General features: G+C 37.2%; 1 protein-coding gene across 1 annotated transcript in view; it reads right to left on the bottom strand.

Moving 5' to 3' along the window:
- Window positions 1-23573, bottom strand: part of PDE4D (phosphodiesterase 4D) — a 753870-nt gene that overhangs the window by 523093 nt on the left and 207204 nt on the right. The window lies entirely within an intron of this gene.

The raw sequence follows: 23573 nt of genomic DNA, 5'->3' as shown, positions 1-23573 counted from the left end.
TACAATAGCAGAGTTGGAAGGGACCTTGGAGGTCTTCTAGTCCAACCCCCTGCCTAGGCAGGAAACCCTACACCGTTTCAGACAAATGGCTATCCAGCATCTTCTTAAAGACTTCCAGTGTTGGGGCATTCACAACTTCTGGAGGCAAGCTGTTCCACTGATTAATTGTTCTAACTGTCAGGAAAGTTCTCCTCAGTTCTAAGTTGCTTCTCTCCTTGATTAGTTTCCACCCATTGCTTCTTGTTCTACACTCAAGTGCCTTGGAGAATAGTTTGACTCCCTCTTCTTTGTGGCAACACCTGTGATATTGGAACACTGCTATCATGTCTCCCCTGGTCCTTCTTTTCATTAAACTAGACATACCCAGTTCCTGCAACCCTTCTTCACATGTTTTAGTCTCCAGTCCCCTAATCATCTTTGTTGCTCTTCTCTGCACTCTTTCTAGAATCTCTGCATCTTTTCTACATTGTGGCAACCAAAACTGAATGCAGTATTTCAAGTGTATATTTTACAACACTTGGTGAATTTCCTTCAATTCTTAGACACAGAGGTTTTTAATACAGATTTAAGGACTTAAATTCAATTTGTTTTAACAAAGAGGAATAGGGTAATTAACAAATTGATTTTAGAAAATTAAAAATGAACTAAGGGTTCAGATGAAGTTTAAGATTTTGTTATTAATTATAACAACCATTCCTGTGGAAAAATGCTATTTTTTATTTTTATTTTTTAAAAATATAGGATTGAACTTTGAAGGTAGGACATTAAGGGAACCAGAAGAAACTAAATATTAGAGTTAAAGGAGAAGAACCCATTTGCAGAATGGAACAAAATACTTTCATATTGGAAGATATTTGTGAACAATGGATCTAGAAATTAATTTTAAGAGTGAGACTGATATGAAAGTGAATTTTAAAATGACATGGTATACAAATAATATGGAAAAAGATGCTACACAGGACATACAAATGAACATAGCTGATGTTTTAACAATTTAAGTGGCTATATAAATAAAAAAAATGGCCTTGATAACTTTCCAATGCTGACTTTACTAAAGGCTAATTTCAGTTTTGAAGAATTTTGTAAAAAGATACAAAGACAAAATGAAATCAAGTTCTAGAACTTCATTTGAAGGGATTAGTAACTATAATTGTTAAAGGAATACCCACACCCACAAAACCAACAGTGAAGAAGAGAAAGAAATCTCAGAAGAACATCACCTCAATGTGCTCTCAGCTTTCTGGAATTTGGAGCTCCTATTGAATGAACTTCAGAATGTAGCTAGTCTTGCCCACTTCCAAATATTCAATCACTGATATGTTTATCAGAAGCTGAATCTATTTCAGTGTCAAAATAAGATTCTCCACTCCTATTTTAAGGAATAGAAGAGAGAATCCCAGAAGAATGCTAAGCCATTAAAATCATACTGAATGATCAAAATTAGTCAGAGCTATTATAATGATGTTATTTTGGGTAGTGATTAGAGGGCTAAAGAACCACAGAGTTATCTCTATACATTCAATAGGGATTTGGGCTTAGTTTTCCTGAGCAGCAGGACTTCCAACAGGGCATGTCAGATTACTTTTGAAATTCTGCAGTCTTGGAAGCAGATTCTTGTTATTACAAGAGGTGTTAAAGTTGGGGGAGGGGAAGGCAAAAGTCCACTGTGTGCCCAGAGATTAGGCCAAGTAGCTACTTGGGTTGTAGCCAGATGGATACAGTTTTATTCTATAACCAAGATGCCAGCTTTCCTTCAACTCCTGTTTTCTAGATATCTTTGGAGCTGCAGAATTTTCAATTAGCATTTAATTAAAACAACTAAACTGAATGAAATTCTCACCAATAGAAATGCATGATGTCCGAAGCCAACAAATTATCTTATTTCAGAGAGAAGGGCAACTAAAAAAAGAGAGTGAGTGAGTGAGGCACGTCTGCTGGTGAACATCAGCATAGCCATTAATTAATAGTTGAGAAAGTAAAAGAAGGGCAATTTTATTCTACGAATATTGCAACAGTGCATATGAAAAATACACTTAATAAATAGAATGTAGCCAGACTGAAGACATGATATATTGCATTGCTCAGAACTTTGGTGCTGAATATTCATAGGTAGCTAACCAAAAACAAAGACTTCAGCAGCAATTAGTGGCAAAATTTGGGATAAAAGGGACATCTGCTGCTTTTGGAATCAAACTATGCATATTTCTCCCATTTCCTTCTGCAGTTCAAGTCCACCTTTGGAGAAAAATATTAAATCTCTTCTTTTGATTAAAAAAAACCTCTTGGCAACCAGGAAGCATTTTTACATGTGCTAAGAAGAAACCTTGTTAAGAAGTCAGAATTTAAAATAAAATAAAATCAGGAGTTGAAAAAGTTAGAAATATACTATAGCTTAGCAGAATTGATAAAACTAATAAAAAAATGTTCCCAATAAACAATTTGATATTTTTTATACTGTCTGTATTTTTTTTAAAAAAAAATCTTGCTATTAGAGGAATGTAAATTAATTTCAAAGATAATATCAATGATGTACAGTTTTCTACCTGAACAAAATAGAACAGAATTCAGTCCTCTTGTGGAAATAAAATCAGTGATGCAAAGCGTGCTTAACTTTGCAATGGACTGTAACATTTGTCTTTTTGAGTCATGATTTATATATTATTATTTCAAAATGTTACAGCCAACGATGTTTCTAACCTTTCTATAATGGTTTAGGATAAAACAGAATGGCAGTTCTGGTTAGTCAGAACTGCCAAAGGCTTAATACCACAATGTCGTATCTGGAACAGGCCTGGACAGCTTTAGTCTATTAAAAATAAGGGTATGCTATGAGACATCAAAATTGCGGATCAAATTGAATTTTGCAAAATTTGTTTCTTTGAACTAATATGCAGATTAGGAAATTGACTATATAACACTATTAAAAAGATTCACCTTAATAAAGGGTGGCTATTGAATAAACTTTGCTTTGGTTCTATAATTTAAAACATTGCGTATTGGCATTCCTTGTCCTTCAAAAACATCCTTCCGTGTTACGGAATTGTTTTGACCTTTGGAAATGGATCCTCATCAGACAAACCTACTCAAGAGTTTTCACTTGAGGCACAAATGATCAGGTTCAAATTGCTCTACTTCCGGCCCATTATTTGAAGATCGAGTTCTCTAAATGTTTATAGAGATTCTCAGTTATCCAGGTCCTGGTTGTCCTAAAGGTACTTTTTCAAGAGGCAACTGGACTTTCTGGTAAAAAAACTGTCCAGAAAATCCAGTTGCCTCTTGAAAAAGCACCTTTGGGACAACCATGACCTGGATCACTGAGAATCTCTATAGACATTTAGCTATATACTTTGGGATGAACCCCCTTTGAATGGTGAGGGAATATGAAGAGATTTCCAGAAAAAGTGCAGACTACAGGAACCATTTGCACTTCGGTTTGAGATGCAGACAGGACAGACTCATTCCCAACAGCCTGAGCCTGTGCTCAACAGGGAAGGGACACATAGCAGAAAACATCCGGCAGAAAGCACAGTTCCAACCCCTCAATGATCCAGAAAGTCCAGTTGCCTCTTAAAAAGGCACCTTTGGTATTGAGTTCTCTAGAGGAGGCTGTAATCCTGGTAAAGGTGTAAGGAGAGAGAAGAAAAAAGACTAGTTAAGATGGTGGACTCAATTATAGTGGCAATGAGCGCAATGTTGGAAGACTGAAGGGTGAGATTGGGACAGATCATTATGGAGAAAATGTATGTAGCTGCTAAGAGTTGGCAATGACTTGATGGCACATAATCAATCAAACAACAGTTTTATTATTTGGAAAGTTTAAATCATACTGGAGATTGCTTTTAATTTCCAATTTGCATTTTTGTTTAAACTAATTATGTCAAAAGAGAGTGGGGTCATGAAGAAGAGACAATCAGGGAATTTGAATTGGCTATATTTCAGTTTGGCTTTTGAGCCATTTAGAAGATGGTTTATTGTAGATAAAGGAAAACTGAAACAAGGATATCTACAAGAGATATTGAAAATCGTTTCTACAAAACAAGAGCAGGAATCAAGTTAATATCATCTAAAGTGTATAAAGCCCAACTCTTACTGAAGATACACTCAATTTCAACAACCAGATTTATTAATCTGTTAATTAAATGGGAGTGTTGGCCTTTTGTAATAGCATTAATGGAGGCCAGCAAAAATTATAAGCAAGTATGAAAATTTGCAAAGTCATACTGCTCAAACATAAGCAGTCCTACTGAACACATCTGAGACAAACAGCTTACACCAAAAATAACGCCATGAGCAAGAAAGGAATTGCTGCTTACAAAATGGCTGCTGTAACAGGTATTGCCCGTATAAACCAGGTGCCAAACTGTTAAAAGTGCCTCTTCCAAACTCTTTAGCTCCCACAATGCTCTATATAATTTAAAGCGATGTTTTATATTTTTTTGTTCTCCAGACACATATCAAAAACAAGCAATGGCTTGCTAAACCCATTGGGTTTTTTCCCTCCCCCCATCCCTCCCATTCTAATGCATATAAATCCACATCAATCCATATATCTGATGAACTGTGCAGTAACTTATGCCTTAGATAAAATTGTGGGTTTCAAAAGTTGCTGTCAGACATCTTGTGAATGCTGTAAAGTAATTGGTTTCAGGGCAATACAGTGAACACGAACCAGGAAAAACAAAGGGAGATGCATGGCCACAATAAAGGGGCCTTATAACACCACTGCTTTGGAATTTGGAATGATAGTAGGAATTGATCTGGCTCCATGATAAATCTGTGAGACAATGGGATATCGAAAGTCCTTGAGATACAACCATAACTGGGACCAGAATTTCCATTGCTAAATAAGGTAGTAGTTAAATGAGCCATGCCTGATCCTACAAGTTTTTTGCTAAGCAAACTAATCCAGTTATTAAATGAATCATATAGTTGTTAAGCAAATTCAGCTTTCCCAATTGATTTTGTTCATCAGACCCCGACTGAGGAAGTCACAAATGGCAGTCACATTACCATGGAATATTATAATCATTTTAAATACATGTCGGTTGCCAAACACCCACATTTTGATCACATGACTGTGGGAATGTTGTGACAGTTGTGAGAGGACCAGTCACAAGTCATTTTTGTCAGTGCCTTTCTAACGTCGAACAGTCACTAAATGAATGATTGCAAGTGGAAGACTACTTGGTTCAACATAAAATCAAATTAAAGTTATATCAAAGTTTCTTAGCACCATTGGGAGAGTCCTGAAGTTGAGAATAAAACAAAATGGCACACTAAAAATTGATCTATTTGAGACATATTACTGTTTTATCACTAAAGAGCTCTGACAATTTTCATTAAACCCCCCTCCTATTAAGTGCACTTTTTTGTAATTTAATTCAGCAACAAATTCCAAAATTTAATCAACCCAATTCCACATTAATATGGGCTGCTGGACAAATCATTTTCCATCATACAAGTTAATCTGGGAATAATAATAAATTATCAAAGCCTGTGCTTCCAGCAAGAATTTGTCTCTTACTGCTAAGCAGTCAGTGGCATTGCTTGCAGGAATAATAACTAGAGAGACAAATGCCATCGCCTCCTCAAAGCATCTTCAGAAACATTAATTGCCATCAGATTTTTCTCAGCAATCCAATTTCCTTAATTAAGTTCCACTGGGATGGCAAACTCTAGAATTTCACATATGCCCTAGCCCATGAAGGAGTGGCAAACCTCTTGTGGCCAGATAAGACAAGATGGCACTGCACAAATAACATCCTTCTTCTTCTTTTGTGAGAAATTAGGTGTTAGGAGGAGCTAAGTGCTTTGGAAACACTTCAGTGCCAATGTAAAGTTGAAATGGTTGAGAGACATTAGGGCAGTGGTTCTCAACCTGTGGCTCGGGACCCCTTTAGGCGTCGAATGACCCTTTCCACAGGGGTCGCCATTGGAAAACACATATTTTCGAAAAAATACAGAAAACAGAAAATAATTTTATGGTTTGGGGTCACCACAACATGAGGAATTGTATTAAAGGGTTGCAGCATTAGGAAGGTTGAGACCCACTGCATTAGGGGCTTCCCAAACCCCAAAAACATAAAAGCATAGTATGAATGATTAAGGATTGCTACAGCTGTCCTTCCCACTTTTGACTGCAGTTACATTAAGAGGAAAGCTACATTAACTCTTCCACATTGTGCTTTAGACAGATCATTCTATTTGTCAGGCTTTTAATATTATTTTGCTACTTTTTAATTATGCTCTCAGTATTAATGCATTTTTTTAAAAATCTTGCGTCTTTATATCTTGTTTTAATGTGGAGCTAAAGTGACTAGTACCCAGATGGTGTGGTATGCATCTGTTGAGAATGATGGAGCTTCACTCAATAGTACATTCTGCATTTGCCAATCCATTTAAGAGTATGTAAATAAACAAATATATGATAACATGAATTATAAATGCAATCGTTTCCATGTATGATCAAGTTAAAAAGGAAACGAGCAACATAGAAAACTTCTTATCTGATATCCTTTTGGCAAAAAAAACTGCCAAAATAACTGAGATTAATAACCTTGTATACCTTCTACCTTGAGAGGAAGTGTATGTGGCTACCTAGAGGAAGATGAATTGCATTCAATAAATTAAAATTATTGCATCTCAGACGAATGAACTAAATCTATACATTATAATTTATTTACCCTATGACTATCATTAAGTGTTGTACCTTATGCTTCTTGATGAACGTATCTTTTCTTTTATGTACACTGAGAGCATATGCACCGAAGACAAATTCCTTGTATGTCCAAATCACACTTGGCCAATAAAGAATTCTATTCTATTCTATTCTATTCTATTCTATTCTATTGCATCTTCATGAGAGTATACACCATGCTATAATCAGTCCACAGATGTTTTTGCCCTGATCTTACACAGAACATTTGGGAATAATATGCTGCCCAGAGTCATATTGTGTGTGATGGACAGCCATATAAATATGATCATAAATAAATTAAATAAAGCCTCTGGAACACTATTCAGATGCAAAGCATGACATTTAGTTTAATAGAAAACACAGTGTTCAATCTGTGAGAATGTTTTTATTTAAAAGATCTATCCTAGGAAATATTTCAGACTCTTAAATAATACATGGTGACTAGGATATATGGAAGACAAAGAGCTAATTCTAAACTAATACTTAACATTCTGCTTCTAGTACAAAAAGGGTAATACAGTTGAATAAGAAATTGTTATATATTCAGGAAGGGGGAAATGTAAACATATTAAGCATGATGCATATTATTGGGTGTTCCAAAACAGTCTTTTCAAGTCAGGTAACTCTAGTTCCCTACCCACAAAAATTATGTTAGCTAGAATTCCAATAGAGAATTCTATCTTAGATTGCTCTGTCTGCCTAGAATCAATCCAACTTCATCACCAAAGATAAAGAAATTATTTAAAGCTATTTAAAGCTTCTCTTGGATGGGAAGCAGACATCAGTGGAAAAGCCTTTCATTGGTCAGGCAGAAAGAACATTTTATTCAATCTGGGGATGGAAACTGGTCCTGTGGGAATAGGAATTTAAAACTTTCAATCCGAGAACAGCAATTAAAAAGAGTTTAACCCTCAACTAGCATATAATGTTCAATAATATGTGTGAATCTACATTTACCAATTTAATTATAAAACAGAAGAGGGTTTACAATAGTAGTGTTTCCTATTACTCAAAGTGGTTGTCCCTGCAATGTTATTGACCTTGAAACAGAGGAATGTATTTTATTGTCTTGCAAACTTTACAAGAGTTTTCAGCAGAATATTATCTGACTTATTTTAAAATCAAGACCTGGAAGAGATAGTAAGATTGTTTGTGTGCTTTGATATTTGTGTGAAGAATACAACTATGCATACATATATCTATATCTATATCTCTCTATAAAGCTAAAGTATCAGGCCTACAGAACTCCAGGTGAATACTAGACAGTAATAACTGTTGTTCTGGATTGCTGCAACCTACATGCAGTATCTGAAAATCAGTATCATTACTGCTGATAAAGAATTATATCCTCTCATTTTTCTGAATGACTCAGGATGATATCCTAAATCAGGGGTCCCCAAACTTGGCAACTTTAAGACTTGTGGACTTCAACTTCCAGAATTCTCCAGCTGACTGGAGAATTCTGGAAGTTGAAGTCCACAAGTCTTAAAGTTGCCAAGTTTGAAGATCTCTGTCCTAAATAATAACTATCAATTATAAGCTTCCAGAAAAAGGAATCTCTTTCTATGCAGCTGTGTGCTCTCCCCACACCTTATTTGATGTTCCCTAGGCAGCATCTCTGCCTCTCACCTCCCAGGTCATTCCACATACCATTACACTTGAATTAATAAAGAGAGGTGAGGCATTTCCCTTGAGCAAGTTCCAAATATCTTCTTCCAAATGAATTTAAAATGAGACACAGCCCTATTGAATAATACATCAGACACCAGGTTGAACTTCTGGGTTTCGGCTATGTCCCTAAAAAGCTGTAGGATGTTCAGCTAATAATTTAATGTAGGGGGGTCCAGAGGAAAGTAGGGGTCCAGAGGAAAGTAGTGGGAAATTAATCAAAAAGCCATAGTATACATACATATTTCAGAGGTCTTGAAAGGAGACTCCTCGAAGATTGTGTGCTGTTAACACATTCTGGCATTCCCTGGATAATAGCTGGCTAATCCTTGCTTATAGCTGGCTAATCCTTTCAATCCAGAAGCATCAGTGGTGGGTTCCTACTGGTTCAGACCGGTTCAGCCAAACTGGTAGTGGTTTGGTGGACTGGGTCGCTGGAATCGGCAGTGACCCAGGCTTGCCACGCCCCCAAACCTGTTCCCCAGTCGCTGCCATCAAGTTTTTCAGTTCTGTGCAGGTGCAGAACAATTTCTTTTTCTTTCTTTTTTTTTTGTAGAAAATTTTTATTTTGAGACAGACATAAACAAACAAGACATAAAACATAAAACCATCTTTCACATACAGTGTGTTGATTGGTTACAAGGTTTTTGTGCATTCTTTCCATAGTCATCACTAGAAATTTATATGAAATCACATATTATCAAATCCAATATATTTATATACATTATTATCATTGTACTTTGTTTGTTTGACTATCACTATTTATTCCTTCCCTTTCAATGAACTATACTAAATATTGGGATTGTTTATATTGTAACAATTCATTACATCACCTACAATAATAATATATAGCAATAGCAATAGCAGTTCGACTTATATACTGCTTCATAGGGCTTTCAGCCCTCTCTAAGCGGTTTACAGAGTCAGCATATCGCCCCCACAGTCTGGGTCCTCATTTCACCCACCTCGGAAGGATGGAAGGCTGAGTCAACCTTGAGCCGGTGAGATTAGAACCACTGAACTGCAGATAACAGTCAGCTGAAGGGGCCTGCAGTAATGCACCCTAACCACTGCGCCACCTCGGCTCTATTTAACATATATTTATGTTACATTCAATGTCATTCTATTATTCTTGTATTGGTAACATTCTCTAGTATCTTTCATTTCCATGTTTTTTTATCTAAGAATTTCTACTGCATTACGCATGCATATGCAGTGTGCATCAAGCGCTTGCACGAGCGAAGCACACACATGAGCAAACTGGCAGTAGTGCCAGCCAGAACCCATCCCTGAAAAGCATCCAAATTGTGCTGAGCTGCTAATTTCCACCGGTGACATTAAGTGTATCCCAAAAAGAATCATTTCACATCCATATATGACCATTATTTCAATAATATTTCAGGCAAAGGCAATCAATAAACTTTGGTCATTAAAATTAAAATGGTAACCCAAAACAATATAGCCAAAACAGTACAAACGTACAGGAAATGCAAATACTTCAATTATTATTTGAAGATGCTGCCTGATGCCTTAGGAATCACTTAAGTTGGTCATTCTCATTTCTCCCTATTTCGCTTCAAAAGAGAAATTTAAGGCTGTACCTTAGGATAAAGCTCAGAAATGCAGTTTATAGCAGAATGATTGAAGAATGATATGGATAATCCTGAAATGAAATAGTAGTTTATTTCAGATGATTTTGAACTGGTGGTCTTGCACAACTAATTTTTCTCTTATCACAGTAAATTTGAGAGGCATCTACAGGACAAAACAAGAATCACAATATTCCAAAAGTGGGACTTCATTTTTTTTCCCCTGAAGACATTTTGCCTCTGGGTGAGAAGCGAAACGTTTTGAAGGAAAAACAAAGAAAATCCAGTTGCCTTTTGAAAAAAGCACTTTTGTGACAATCATGAGCTGGACAGAGACATGCAGTCAGGGGAGGCAGGGGAGGCACAGCCTCACCACTGTCAATCATGAAAAGGAGAAAAAAATGTAAACGGGAAAAGGCGAGTGCTGAGGTTAGGCTAGCTAGCTGCTGCCACACCGTGAATGACTGCCTGTTTAAAAAAGCCTCTAAAAAAGCGCCCTCTACTATGAGGCAGGAGAACTGCATGCCTCATCTAGTCTGACTTTTTAGGTGCTCAAGCAGAGTTAAGCAAGGGTTAAAAGCCTAAAAAATCCTGAGGTAGTTGAGGCACGCAGTTCTCCTGCAGAGGGCGCATTTTTTAGAGGCTTCAACTCTGTCATTCTTTTTAAAGCTGAAGCATTGCGCTCACTCTTCCTCCTCTCTTTCTCCATTTCTGATGCCCCCACCCCCACCCCACGCTCCCTCTTTTCTTTTTTCTTTTTTTTCTTTTTTTTCTTTTTTCTTTAATAAATGCAATGCTCAGGCATTCACTTCTCTCCCGCGACACCCCATTGACTAAAGCACTTTCTTTCGCCGGCCTGAGCTCGCGGCAGCCCGCCTGAGCTCGCGGCAGCCCGCCTGAGCTCTGCTGCGAGCACAGGCAGGTGAAAGAAAGTGCTTTAGTCAGTGGGGTGTCGGGGGAGAGGACTGCCTCACCAACCATACACCTCACTGCACGTCACTGGACCTGGATGACTGAGAATCTCCATAGACAAGGATCACAATAGCATAATGCAAGCTTTTTGGGCATGTAGTGTATCATCATGCAGACATACAAAAGGGATAAAATTTGCATCATGATAATATGAAGTACTTTTTGTCAAAATTATCAGATTCTGAGGATACCTCCAAAATATCATTTTGCCTTTATGCAAATATGCAGATTAGTTCAGTTCAAGTAATTCTAGCAATAGCAGTTAGACTTATATGCTGCTTCATAGTGCTTTAAAGTCCTCTCTAAGCAGTTTACAGAGTCAGCACATTGCCCCCAACAATTGGGTCCTCATTTTACTGACCTCAGAAGGATGGAAGACTGAGTCAACCTTGAGCCAGTGAGAATCAAACTGCTGAATGCTGGCAGTCGGCAATCAGCAGGATTAGCGTACAGTACTGCATTCTAACCACTGCACCACCACGGTAATTCTAGTTACTTTAACATTTTTAATATCCAAACAGAAATATTTCTTTCAATTTTCAAATACTTCCTCAACAAATCAAAACTAAAAGAGAAAACATTCAACCTTAAGAGATACCATAAAAATGGATAGCATTGGAAGCTATCATCCGTGATGCATAAGTCTCAAACAGATGCACAAAATCATGTTAAATACTTGTTCATGGGTTTGATTATAAAGCAAAAGCGCTTCTATTACTATTACTACTACTATCAAAGGATTTAATTCACTCATTGCCCCAATTAGCTCAGAATAATGAAATCTGGTGAAGGGGGCCTAAGGGATGCTTTGTAAAAGTAAAATTAAACTTTACTAAATGAAATGGTCCTTTATAATTTAGAACTGACATTTAGAAAATATGTGATTTGCCTACAAAAGTATATGCTACCACAAACCAGCCTTTTTTCTTATGTTAGGCAAATGATGAGAATTATTTTGAGTAGTTTAAAAAATGATTGTACAGCCTCACTGGAAATGGGTGGTATTATTCTGATATCTTATATCACCTCCCCTCCCTTTTTTGTGTCACTGTTTACTTTTTAAACTTCTTGTTTAAATAAGAAAATAGCAACAGAAGAAATAATAGGAAGGAAGGAAGGAAGGAAGGAAGGAAGGAAGGAAGGAAGGAAGGAAGGAAGGAAGGAAGGAAGGAAGGAAGGAAATTTACAATTCAGGCTAGGTTGAAATTAACTTTTCCCTAACTGTAAATAAGAAAAGAATGGTTCAAAGTAGACACATTTGCAAGATATAGATCATTGCCTCAACAGCTTTGGAAATGAAAAAGTTGTCACTTTTCCAGGTCTCATTATTGGTTTCTCTGTATTTTAACTGAAATCTGCCCTTCTGTAAATGAAGTTGAACAAATCTAAACCTTAGATTGATTGATTGATTGATTGATTTTTATTGATTTTACTTTATTTGTATGCCGCCCTTTTCCCTGGGGGGACTCAGGGCGGCTCACAATATAAGGGAAGGGGAAAATAGACAAGTTACAAACATGAAAACAATACAAGGATTCCAACTATTTTAACATAAGGGAAATAAAGATAAACCCTAAAGAACAAAAAAAAACCCACCAAAGTAGACTCACTCTGTTTTTAAATAATAGCAATATCAATAGCATTTATTCTTATATATCAACCCATAGTGATTTATAACACTCTCTGGGCATTTTACAATGTAGAACCATTTTCTGCATATTGCCCCCAACAATCTGAGTCCTCAGAGGATGGAAGGCTGAGTCAACCTTGAGCCCATTAGGATCGAATTTCAAACTGAGTTTGCCTGCTATACAGCACTTAATCACTGCATCAGCAGAGCTCAATAGTAAAAATATATAAGGTTTGTATGTCAATACAATCATTCTCACTATATTTTCCATTTTACAGGGTAGAATACTGTAGTGTGTGCCAACATTAATCTACTGTATTAGGGGATTCAAATTCATTTTGCACATTCCATTTTGTGCTTTGTATAAGAAGTGGACTACGATCACTCAGTGTTTTCCTACCTTTGCTACTCATTTATAAAATATCCTTGAAGAAGGATTTTTACCTCCAAGGGACTAAGTTTTCCACCTACAAAGATTTTAATCTATAGGATGGAGTCAGCAATGATAGAGGAATTAGCCCACACTGCCCATGTTATTCTTAAACAGAAATAGTAGCAAATATTCCCAGGGATCGTCATATTGATATAAAGCTGTATTGCTTTCTTCCTTACTATTTGGTGAGTCATGATGCGCAATCACTGCCAAGAGAAAGGAAGGAAGGGAGCCAACCTGCATGAAGCTGTTGGACTAAGATGAGATATAAGTCCCTACAAAAACCATTGGTGAATCAGATGGCTAGTCCCCTTGATCTTGATAATATTCATCTTCATTCCCACTTATTTTCAATACAGATGCTATCCTGCTGAGCCGCAAAAGCATAACCCAGAGAAAAACTTTCTCTCTGAATTCATTTTCAGTACATTCTGTTACCAAACCATGCTTTCTGAATCTCTGCATTTCTATTACTTTGGATAATGCAACCTCAAGCTAAGCGGAGGAACAGAAGCCACATATTAAGGATACTTAGGCAAGCCCACAAAAGTAAATCTTATGCTTCCTACATTTTCAACTTACGTAGTACATGCAGCAAAATTTCCTTTGACGAATTCTTGCACAAAGAATCAAGGTGGGAGATAGGATATATTTCACGGGCACTGGGGAAAATCTGTTTTGCAAAGGACCACAATGTACTCACTAGCTTGTATTTGCTAAGCAATTTAAAAACAGATGAACTGTCAAAAAAAAATTGTAGCATTCCTAGAGTCTGGAGAGATGTGCTGATTCTTCTTTATAATATGCTTGTCATACCCGAAATTGACATATGTGTAGCCATTATATTTAGCTCTCTGTTATACTCATTTATTCCTTTTCTTTCTCTTTACAACATAAGGAGGGTTTTTGGGCTCCCCATATTCTTAAGGTGGGGGGAGTAGATAGATAGTGAGGATTGTTTTGGCTAGGTGACCGTCTTTCCCGTGGGAAGAGAGGCTGTCCTTGCTGAGAGCTGGAGGTGGAGTTGAAGACACCGGCCGATAATGGTTCTTGCTTTTATTGGGGAATGTGACTTTTGTGGGATGTTTCTACTTTTCAATATTATGTGGTGAAATTCCAGTTTCTGTCAGATCTGAAATTACAACAGACTTTGCCAATTTGATGTCTACCTAAATAAGAAGAAATTTGTTTTGGAAGACTTTGCATATATCTTTTGAATGGGTTCCATCACTTCAAAACCTGACAATGCTTATCCTTCAGATTACCTGACAAAAAATGGCATTTCTGTTTGAGTATCTCAAGATATTCAACAAATAGATTTTAATTCTCCTTCACTTTCCAGCAATGAGATGGTAAGAGAGGCAAGAGTTCTCCATTTGCCGTGTCTTGTTTTTGCCAGTTAACTGTTTTTGATATTTACTGAGAAATAAAAAAAACAAACTATATTTTGTTAGCTGAACTCAGTGACATGTATGCTTGCTCTGATTTGAATATAGGAAGTGATTGGGAGTGTGCTGGGTGCAAACCAACCTGGATATTAACCACAGTAATAGTCCAACACAGCTTTAGGCATAACTAATGCCAGTCATTCTCAGTCATAATTGCTATTGACAATTCAGCAGTACTAGCCCTGCATCTTATCTGCTCAAAATGCTTAAAGAATATCTGAAGATTGAAATGGGTGAAAGATACTGTCAGTTCACCACAGAAAAATACACAGATATAGTTTCAATTTATAGAAATTATGTCAGACAAGTTAAAACTCAGAATTTAGAGGTCAGTGAAAGATACCAAGAGTAAACAACAAAGGCTTATTGAAAAGTATGCAAAATTTAGGAAAAACAAATCTCTCAACCAGCCCAATAAATAAGATTAAAAAGGAGAGCTAATTAATACTCAACTGTTATTTTAGTTCAGTTTTGTCCACTAAAAAAAGTATGTGAAGTATTAGCAATTGTGAAGAGTAGGATGAAATGATAGAATTAGAGATTTATCTAAACATGATTGAGGGACATATTTTTGTTTTAAACGTTTAAATCCCTAAGGCCAGACTAATGGCATTCTAGAGCATGCAAAGAACTTGTAATAGTGCAGGAAAATCTTTATATATTACCTCTGAGAAATCCTAGAGAAAGAGTAAGGTGATCATATGCATGAAATGTTGCTAATTTCCAAAAGAAGAGAAAACCAATTTTTATTGCTTCCAATGAAATAGAGTGGTCAATCTAACTTGGATATCTACAGTAGGAATATTTTTAAGCAGACTATAATGTAACTGAGGTGTAACTGATATTTTTAAGCAGACTATAATGTAACTGAGGGTGGCTCAGTGGCTAAGACGCTGAGCTTGTCAATCAGAAAAGTCAGCAGTTTGGCAGTTTGAATCCCTAGCACCGCATAACAGTGAGCTCCCCTTACTTGTCCCAGCTTCTGCCAACCTAACATTTCGAAAGCACGTAAAAATGCAAGTAGAAAAATAGGAATCAACTTTGGTAGGAAGGAAACAGCATTCTGTGCACCTTCAGCATTTAGTCATGCCAGCCACATGACTACAGAGACGTCTTCAGAAATGCTGGCTCTTTGGCTTTGAAACGGAGATGAACACCACCCCGTAGGTCGGGAATGACTAGCACATGCGGTATGTGTGAGGGGAACCTTTACCTTTAATGTAACTGATCTATGAGTACCTTGAAAACAATGCAGGAATCACTAGAATTGAGCATGGATTTATAAATAAGCCAAACTGACATATGTCATTTTGATCAAATAACCTTTGTTACTATGAAAGTCAATTATGAAACTGCAGTAGATGTAAATATCTTGATTTTAGCATTTGACAAAGTATCATGTAAAATTCTGATTAGTAAGATGACTAACAGTGGTCTAGGTAAGTACCCTAACAATTAACTGGATGCAGAATTAGCTCAAAAATATATTCAGATTGCTCATTAATAGCTCCTCATTAAATTCGAGGGAGCTATTAAATGGATGCTCCAATGTCCTAGGCCCTTCAACATTTTCCTTAATGACATGGATGAAAAGATGGAGGAACTAATTATAAATTTTACACATAACATAAAATTACAAAGAACAGCTCATATCCCCAACCGCAAAAATAAAATTCAAGGTAATTGCTTCATAAAAAGGAGCTGAAAATAACAGCATGAAATTTAACAGACACAAATTCAAAATTATTAACTTGAGAAACAATATGGAATAAGAAGTGGTCATAATGCTGATAGGGTCAGACAAGAGCAATAATCTGGGAATTAGAAATTGGTTTGGTGAGAAAAGATTGAAATACTTGGGAATACTTAACAATAGGAAGTCACCTTTGATAAGAGACACAGCACAATAGCTTTAAAATATAGGAAGGCAAATTCTGGGTGTTTTTTTTTAAATGATTTTAACAATAATATAAATGTGATAGTAGAAACAATTTCCAAGGAAGATGTTAAATATATTCCTTCAGGATGTGTTCAAGCGGAGACCAGATTGCTATCTGTCATAGACGGTTAAATTTTGATCCCTGAAAAGCAGCGGCCTTCTGAATCTTTCTGACTCTGTCATTCTCTAATCACAGTGACTGAGCCCACTTGAAATATAAAATAATAACATCTTTGCTACCCTCTTCTGATCCTGGAGACAGCAGCTGTCTTGAAACTAATTTCACAGGAACAATTAGCTTTGCTGGAGACACAAGGGATTTCTTCCTATGGAATCACTGCTTTATTTATAAATGGGAAAGAACTGTATGGGGAATACAAAAAATGCAGGTTCAAAGAAACCACTGTTCCAAACTTGTTATAGTGATGAAGTTCCTAGCCAATCATTCCTTTTTTAAAAAAATTTTTTGGAAATGAGCCTATGGCTGCACTCCAGATCACGGACAATCAAAACTGATTGAAAGGGATTGTTGAGGATAGAATTCTCAAGTTAATCAACCAAGGCTGCTCTTTAGGGAAAGATTGAACAGCCACACCTTTAAGGGGAAAATACTGGCTGCCTAGCTGAGTGCACTATATTTTGAATTAGGAGGGATGTTGTAGCTTTCATGCAAATCATTACAGCTGTTATTAATGCATTTCTAACAAGGATTCTGATTCTTAAAAAACAATCAGAGCATGCTCCACTATTGGAGAAGTAAAATCTATATAAAAGGCAAATACCACTGACTCATCACAAAATCTCCAGAACCGTGAAGCCTACAAACTTGAAATTTGGCACGTATGGTTCCCTTGGCTTGTAGGTGCTCGCTAAGAAAGGATTTTTCAAAATGACCATCAAATCCTTAGTATTTTTATACAGTAATTAGCACACTCTGGTGCTAAGGAGTTATACTCCCCCTCCCCACCTGAAAAGAACTCTGTTCAAACTGCCAGTTGCCTCACATTCTGTTACCTCAGTTCAAACTGGCAGACATTCCACTCCTTCACTCAGGAGCGGTCTGGGACTCTTTACAGTACTAAACGCCGGTATCTCACCAAAATGTCTACACCTTCCACCTATGGAACTGCTTTCAGACTCAAGGCGGCGGGAGCAATATTCCCTGTGTGTTTCAATCACCCATCACCACTGAGCCAATTCCTCCTGCATATCCTGATCACATGGTTTTTTTGCGAAGCATGGGTATCCAGCTAGTATTTCATATTTCACTTACCTTGTTCAAATCAAAAACTCTTCTTAAAATCAAAATGCCCAAAATGTATAGACAAGTACTGATAGTCTGACTTAACAATCACAACCGAGGCCAAATTTTCCATTGCTAAGCAAGGTAATTTTGCTCCAGTTTATGATCTTTTTGCCACAGTTCTTATGTGAATCACGCAGTCATTAAGTAAATCCAGCTTCTCCCATTTATTTTACTTGTCGGGCACTGGCTGGGCAAGTTACAAATGATGATCACGTGACACTGGGATAGCGGATAACAGTCATAAATACATGCTAGTTGCTAAGCAATAGGATTTTAAACATATGACCATGGGGCAACAGTTGTAAGTGTGAAAACTAGTCATAAGTCATTTTCCGTTGTAACTTCAAATGATCACTAAATAATTGGGTGTCACTTGTGGACTACTTGCAAACTACAAGTATAATTCCAGTGACTAACTTGCAACTGAATGAGGATATGTAGGCCTTTGGAAGACCTGGAAATGGGTAAATTCAAAGTAGTGGATGGAGCCAAAAAAACGAAAACAAATTCACACTGGTTTTATTTAAACTTAAATATAAGTGTCCCTTGTATTTTGGCACATTAAACATTTTAGTACGTTGACTAAACGTACTTTTGAAGTATCGATAAAGATGCTGGTTTTAAAAATGTACTTATGGATATACAGAATGGAGTGGTGCGGTGGCCTAGAGGTGGCACTCTCACCTCATAATCCTAGGTAGAAGCAGACATTTCTCTCTCTGGGCACAATGAGAATGTATCTGCTGATCAAAACTCTGCATTGGCAACAGGAAGAGCATCTGGCCAGTAAACACTCAGCTCCATTTAGTTGCCCAGATTCCACCCTGCATGGGATTATGGGCTCGTTAAAAGAAGAAGATGATGACTGTAGTAACAGAATGTAACTGCATTTTGTTTTCCCTCCCTCTTTATATTCCATGGAGTTTGAGCTGCTCTGGGTTTCTTCCTTAGATTTCTTTTGTTTTCCAGGGTTCAGCTTCACATAGTTTCTCCAAGGTCATTTCTGAAACGCTCTATAATCTGTAGTGCCTGTTCAAAATACAGAAGCATTTAAACAAGTGTTTTCCCTACCTCCTACTTGTTTTAACTTCCCCCAATAATGCATTGTCATACCATTTCACATCAATTCAACCAGAATAAAGGAAAAACAATGAACACTGGCCTTATTGCAATGCCAAGAGTAAGTGAAACTGAGTTTCAGCTATAGCGCTGATTTATAAACTGCATTTTAAATGGACTGAAATCATGAGGATTGTGCTGAGAAGGCTCCCCACTCATGTTTACCAAATAATAATAAATGTAAAAGGTAATAGTTGTCATTGGATAAGAAAGTGGATTATAGGAAAATGGATTCTTTTCTTTCCAGTCCTACATGAATAAATGACACTCTCCTCTCCTAAGGGGTTAAAGAGTTTTGATCCATGTAGGTGCAACTTGTTCTTCACATATATGGGATGTAGTTTTTAGCTTTAGCATCCCTCAAAAGATGTTTCTGATTGCTCTTCAAAACTGCTTAGAAATCACAAATAGAATCACAAATAGAATAACAGTGTTGGAAGGGACCTTGAAGGTCTTTAAGTCCAACCCCCTGCTTAGGAAGGAAACCCTACACCACTTCAGATAAATGGTTGTCCAATCACTTCTTTAAAACTTCCAGTGATGGGGCATTCACAACTTCTGTAGGCAAGCTGTTCCACTGATTAATTGTTCTGTCAGGAAATTTCTCCTCAGTTCTAAGTTGCTTCTCTCCTTGATTAGTTTCCACCCATTGCTTCTTGTCCTGCCCTCAGGTGCTTTGGAGAATAGATTAACCCTCCCTCTTCTTTCTGGACACTCCTGATATATTGGAACATTGTTATCATGTCATCTTAGTCCTTTTCATTAAACTAGACATACCCATTTCCAGCAACTGTTTTTCATATGTTTTAGCCTCCAGGCCTCTAAACATCTTTGTTTCTCTTCTCTGCACTCTTTCTAGAGTCTCCACATCTTTTCTACATCGTGGTGACCAAAAATGAATGCAGTATTCCAAGTGTGGCCTTACCAAGGCATTATAAAGTGGTATTAACATTCCACGTGATCCTGATTCTATCCCTCTGTTTATGCAGCCTAGAACTGTATTAGCTTTTTTGGCAACTGCAACTCACTGCTTGCTCATATTTAAATGGTTGTCCACTAGGACTCCAAGATCCCTCTCATAGTTACTACTATTGAGCGAGGTACCACCTATACTATACCTGTGCATTTGATTTTTCTTGCCTAAATGTAGAACCTTACTTTTTTCACCATTGAATTTCATTTTGCTAAATAGCACCCAATGTTCAAGTTTGTCAAGATACTTCTGTATCTTAAGCCTGTCTTTTGGAGTGTTGGCTATTCCTGCTAGGAAATAAGGTAAGAACTTCCTTGAATCAAACTCAACTCCTAGTGATCACACAGAGACGTCTGTGTAGATCGTGTCAAAACAATAAAAATGTGGTTTGCCATTCTTTAAGGGTACATGCTGACTTCCAATCCTAACCAATAGCCTAGAACTGGCTTTTCTAATCAAGTGACCTCTCAACTACACCCTAATCTTGGCTTTTTTCTAGTATCAACCAAAGACTGCTATGTGCTGCCACCTGCTGTGATTCTTGGATACTGCATCAAATAAAAAAGGTTCAGCAATGAATCCATAACCGCAGTGCTTGAGATGTTGCATGGAAATCCAGCATATATACAGCAAAAAGGATTGTTTTTGTTTTTTAAAAAAAATCTAAACATTTCAAATCCAATAGTCTGAACACCGTAGATATTTTAATTTGGATGCCCAGGTTGAGAAGACTTGGATGATGGCTTACATGCTCCTTTCCAACTCCACAAATCTGTGTTCTAAGGTACTAAGGTCAGCCTGTAATAAAGTTGCTAACTGTTAGGAGCTCCAGAATCAACTCCTTCTTATGTTTTTCTTTTTTTGCTGGCCCATCCATTGAAAGCTACTCTTAGGGTACAGCATGGGGAGGATAACTGTCCTCTAAGCTCCTCAACCAACATCTGCATTTCCTGAAATAAAAGAGTAACTATTAATTTTACAATAGTTTGATATTGCCCAGTTCACTTTTGTCTACTGGAGTGTATATAAAATATAAACACATGTAAAGAGTAGAATGTAAAGGTAAAGGTTCCCCACACATATATGTGCTAGTTGTTCCCAAATCTAGGGGGCGGTGCTCAACTCTGTTTCAAAGTTGAAGAGCCAGCGCTGTCCAAAGATGTCTCCATGTTCACGTAGCTAGCATGACTAAACACTGAAGGCGCAAGGAACGCTGTTACCTTCCCACCAAAGTGGCCCCTATTTTTCTACTTGCATTTTTACCTGCTTTCAAACTGCTAGCTCACTCCGTTACACAGCTCTAGGGCTTCGAACCGCCAAAGTTTCTGATTGACAAGCTCAGCATCTTAGCCACTGAGCCACCGCGTTCCCTAAGAGTAGAATACTAGAGATCAAATAGAGAAACCAAAGTTTTCAGCAACTTGCAGAAGACTATATACACTGCCAGATAAAACCTGGGAGCTTAGATCTCAAAGCATGAGAAACATTACCAAGAATGACTTTCTCCAAGCAAAGTTCCTGAATGGGATGGTTATAAGGATGGGGGTATCCCTTGACATATGCATAAACTGGGAAGATTCTACCTAGAAGAGACCATCTGTAAGTATATTTGAAGTATTTAAATGTAAGGCTTTAAAGGTCAAAACAAGAATACTGAATACTGAAATATCCCCTGCAGTCTTTTAGTAACCAGTACAGTGCATTAAATATATGTAGGTGCAATACTAAAATAACAGCAATCTTCAGCCTAATTTCTGCATTTTGCACCAACCAAAGGTTCCAAATTATTTTCGAAGGCAACAAGAGTTGAAAATCCAGAAGGACCCCCGTTTATGGAATCAGTTCTTGAGCCCATCCATAGTAACAGTTCAAACCAATAAAATGGTTCTGTGTTTTGGACAAACAGCATTCAATTAAGTCTGAGCTTGTTTCTCCCCATCCAGACCTTCGTGACACTAAGACAGTAAGTTACATTCTTGCTGAGCAGCTTTTTAAAAAGTTATCAATGTGACAGTCATGGTTCTTCTCCATTTCAGCCTAGCATCAATATACTATAGCATATACGTAGGTGTAGATTATTTTCTCACTTCAGATGTAAACATACTTCCAAAAAAAATATCAAAACTAAATTAGGAACAGTGACTAAACACACAATTTATGTTATGCAGGAAGATGGACAGTGACATTTTCTGTGACATGTGACAAAGATCCACATGCTGTGAGATTCTTTGCATGCGTCACCTCTCCCAACACACCTGTGATAATTAGCATATCCCCTTTTAATTGTAAGCTCTTTTGACTTCCTTGGAGGAATGTTCTAATTTTATATGTGCAGTGCATTCCTTTTTTCAAAATGTGATACTACTTTTTGCTCACTCATCAGTTGCGTTCATATTTTTCTTGCATTAATCTAGGATGTTTCCTTTGGCATTTTGCTAATTCTACTCATTAGCTGGAGTGATCCCATATGTAAAATCACCAAGCCAAACTTCTTGGATGTATATTTTCATATTTAAGCTCCTTCATCTGTAACTTGGTTGTAGTATTGTGCGCTGATGCTTCCTCTTTCTTCACATACCAAACATCAAGAAGGTGTATTGATCTTAACAAAAAGAGGATGTGACTCTGCGTCTTGGCCACAGCTATAAAAATTCCCATTTATCAGATCAATTCAACAATAGGAATCACAACCAGTCTTGTGGATAGAAATTGAAAAATGTGTCATTTCCTCTACCCATCATCTGCCCAGTCATATGCATTTTGCAAGCTATGTAATATTAGGCTAACTTCAACAGTACAGATGAATGTATATGGCAGTTCTCTCTATGATGGATAATCTTGGTCCTTATCTCTCTGTCAGCAATGTTCCCTTCATCTACAGTAATCCCAGCCACTCAGGCATCATATAGAGACTACTCTGTTACTTTCAAGAAGCATATTATGTGCCAATATGAAGTGATGATTTAAGAGTCAAGAATATAGCTGACTTAATTTTGTTAGGGAAGAGCATTTAAGCATTTTAAATGGTACAGTTCTAGAAAAATGGACCACGTGGCTTTCAAAACTACAGACTTTGTTCCAAATAAGATAAATGTACTTTTAAGAACTGTTGAGTTATAAAACTCGGTGCTCCTAAACTTTGGCTATGCTAACCAAGGATATGTGGAATTGGAGTTCAATAAGATTTTGGGATCAAATGCTCTTGTTTTATACTATACTAGCCGATAACCCGGTGTTGCCCAGGTATTTATTTATAGGGGGGAAATGTCCAAACCAAACATAATTTCTAATGTTGGATTTTCTCGCTTATCAGATCGAGCCCCCTTGTGAAGCCGTTACCATGGCAACTCCACTGCCCTGTACAGTAGAAGCCAGTACGACAATATGGCACAACAGGCTGCATCTTAACAGAACATACATCCAGAGGGGAGTTAGGGGTGTCTACCCCCCACAGTATTTTTCTCCGGAGAATAAGTCATCTGTGTACCAAGTTTGGTTGAAATTGCTCGCGGGGCTCCAGAGTTATGCTGGAACATACACACACACACAGCCATTTTTATATACAGTATATAGACAATAAAGCATTGGTGCAGAGGGAAGGCAAAGAAATAGTTTCACTCAATTTATTCCTATAGTTTGTTCTTGCCATTAACTAGACAACTCTGTGGCATAAACTATGTGGTATTTTGTTTTGATTTCTTTAAAACGCTGCATTTTTGCTTCTCTTTACTACCACTCTTGTCAAAATTACTATTTAAGACCACTGTTATATTAGCCTACAATATTCTAAATGTGCCTT

Source organism: Thamnophis elegans, chromosome 3 (genome assembly GCF_009769535.1).
Source record: "Thamnophis elegans isolate rThaEle1 chromosome 3, rThaEle1.pri, whole genome shotgun sequence".
NCBI classification, from domain to species: domain Eukaryota; kingdom Metazoa; phylum Chordata; class Lepidosauria; order Squamata; family Colubridae; genus Thamnophis; species Thamnophis elegans.
This window is presented reverse-complemented; position numbering and strand designations above follow the sequence as displayed.